Source organism: Humulus lupulus, chromosome 6 (genome assembly GCF_963169125.1).
Source record: "Humulus lupulus chromosome 6, drHumLupu1.1, whole genome shotgun sequence".
Lineage (NCBI taxonomy): Eukaryota > Viridiplantae > Streptophyta > Magnoliopsida > Rosales > Cannabaceae > Humulus > Humulus lupulus.
In genome coordinates this window covers 165188071-165191156 of record NC_084798.1, presented here as the reverse complement: position 1 = coordinate 165191156, position 3086 = coordinate 165188071, and positions in this window count along the sequence as shown.

Below are 3086 nucleotides of genomic sequence, written 5' to 3'. Positions count from 1 at the left end.
CGGCCTAAGGGCGTTGACCCTGGAAATTGTGTGATATGTTTACTGTTATTAATCTGATGATTATGGCACATTTATTACCTGGATGATTGATTATTGGTTTGCAGATTTATATCACTGATTATGTGAATAATGTGGTTGCTGAGTATCTGATTGATGATTTGTGAATCATTTGACTATTGATTAATGATTATTGCTCTATTATTTGGTTTTCTTGCTGGGCCTTGGCTCACGGGTGCTACGTGGTGCAGGTAAAGGCAAGGGTAAGCTGGACCAACCCTAAATTGGAGAGCTCTGGGGGCAGAAAGTACATAGTCGGTTGCTAGGCCGCCACAGCCGAGGGATGATACAGGGACAAGAGAACCTAAAATGCCTATTTTTCCATTAGAGTGGCTTAGGGTTGTATATAACCTTTGAAATTTTGTAAACTGTTCTTTAACCCTATTTATTTTGGGATCCCGTGTAACAAACACTTATTTAAATTAAAATTTATCTTTTATGACCAAAATCTTTTAACCCTAGTTCAATAAAAGTTTAGTAACACATTTCCAACTAAATGACTTGATTAGCAAGTCTTGCACCTTTATTAACACATAGTGTAACAGTCTTGGTTATCCAGGGCGTTACAGAGATAGACAAGTGCATATCGCACTTCTAATTATTTAGGCCGCGTTCTAGCTAGACAAGTGCATATTGCACTCCAAGGTTGCCCTAGCCAAATGGCCTGCGTTCTGCACACTTATTGTCATCCCCGAGTCCCTTAGGCCGAGCTTTCAGATCAGGCATAATCAAACATACAATTTTCATACACACACAATTAGATGCAGCGTATACAATCATGCCTAATCAAGTAATCACAGGTGTAATCATAGTCATATTCATTAACATGGGCCTGAGCCCTAATCACAACCAGGGTGCAGTATTCTTACCTCAAGTCCTGAGCAGATAGTGTATGGCGATCCCGAGCACGATCCCTACTCCCGAGCCCTAACGGTATAACCTAGTCACAACGCAATAAAGGAAAACTATCAAGAACTAACTAACTAAAAGATTTCAGATGAATTCCTAGCCTCTGGGATCTCGAACCCTACTAAATGGGTAGTAGAATCCTTCTCGAGCCTTTAGCATAAGAGCCCCTTTTTGCCAAAACCTCCAATTTGAGTTGCGGTGCCCCTTAAATGTGCCATGACCTTCTACAAGTCAGAGAGCCACCTCCCTTGCTACCCTAGACACGCGCTGTAGCACAAACCACACAGCGCCGCAGTGCTAAGGCAGTTTAGAGAACCACCCCTAGCCTATGAGTTCATGCGGGTCGTGACACTTCAAGAACAACGCCACGACGCGACCACTCGAACCCAAAAATTTTGGGGTTTTCCTGTATTTTTCCCTAAGCCAAAAACTTTCCAAACCCAACCCAAAGTTGAACCCATGTCCCAATTGAGTCTAGGACTCTCAACAACACAACCCACGCATCATTTATACCCGAAAAACTAAACGAAATCCTTACCAAAACTCAAAAATCAAAACTAAAGTTTAAACCTCAACCAAACACTTAAACTATAACAGAATTCCCTCAACCATAACATAAATCTTACCTTAATTGAGATTACGACCTCAAACTGCCTCTTAATCCCAATCCTAGCTTTAGCTCCTTAGATTCGCAAACCAATTTTCCTCATAAAGTCAAAAGCTTCCAAAGTGCCAAAGAGAAAGATATGAATGAGAAAGAGAGAATGAATGGGAGCTACTGAGTGTTTACTTGTTCCTGAGTTTTCCCAAAGCCTCTAACTGACTAAGGTAATCCAAGGCTAGGGAAAATACTAAAATGCATCTAGCCTTTACCTTGGTTCTCTAATTCCCCCAAGGGCAAAATCATTTGTTTCCACCCTTTTCCTGCTAAACCTAAAATTACACTTAAGATTCTCAATTAATTATGACATACCCAAATAATCACCATATAACTACCCATCACCCGGTAAATCCCGACTACGTACTAGATTACTAAAATACCCCTAGGCTTACTCCGAGCTGGGTATTTGACCTTTTGTGACTTTACTGTTAACTCGCTCACTAGGATCACCTCGAGCTGAATATCGCAAATATATCCACATAATAATGTGGTGTCAATCACATAACACATATAATTACAATTATACCATCAGGGTCAAAATTACAAAAATGCTCTTATTAACGAAAACGAGCCCATATGCATATTTAATACACATAAGCATGCATAGGTATTCATATCACCATATAATTCATATATGCCACATAATCACACATATATTCAATTAATTTCACATAATTCGCATATAAATCTAATTTAAACCCTCCCGACACACTAACAAAGTCACTTGGCCTTATTAGCAAATTTGGGACGTTACATAGAGAGAGAGAGAGAGAGAGAGAGAGAGAGGTTAGAGACATATTTGAGAGAGTGATCCAGTCTTCCAAAACTCTACGAGGACCCTTTTATAGTGTAGGTACTACCATTAGGTCTAATCAATAGGATTAGAGCTAAAGAACTCATCATTTGGAGCTTAAAACACGTGTTCGTACAGACACATCAGGCGACGCGTCGCCTACTAGCAAGCAACACGTGTCACCTACTAGCAGAAGACTGCTAGGGCTTTTGAGCCCCTTTGCATTCAGGCGATGCAACACCTCCAATGGGCCTAAAATTGCTCTAAATGCTACCAAAATTTTTGGGGATCCTTAGATACCTCCATGCATCACTTTGGACCGAAAAACACATTTTTTAAGTGCCTACAATTGAAACTCAAATTTCACTATGTGTTTTATACCTAGCTCGTATAACAACACTTATCCTTTGTATTTAACCAATCAATACATTAAGTGTCTACAATGGAAACTCAAATTTCACATCTTCACTATATGAAATCACTAAGTGTTTTATACCTAGCTTGTATAACAACACTTATCCTTTGTATTTAACCAATCATAACATCCCCCCCCCCCCCCCCCCCCCCTTGGTTAAATACAAACTTCAACCTTTAGCTCAAAACAACATTGGTGTCTAAAGTAAATTACCTTTCGACTTGAACTTTACCTTAGTGAAAATACCACAA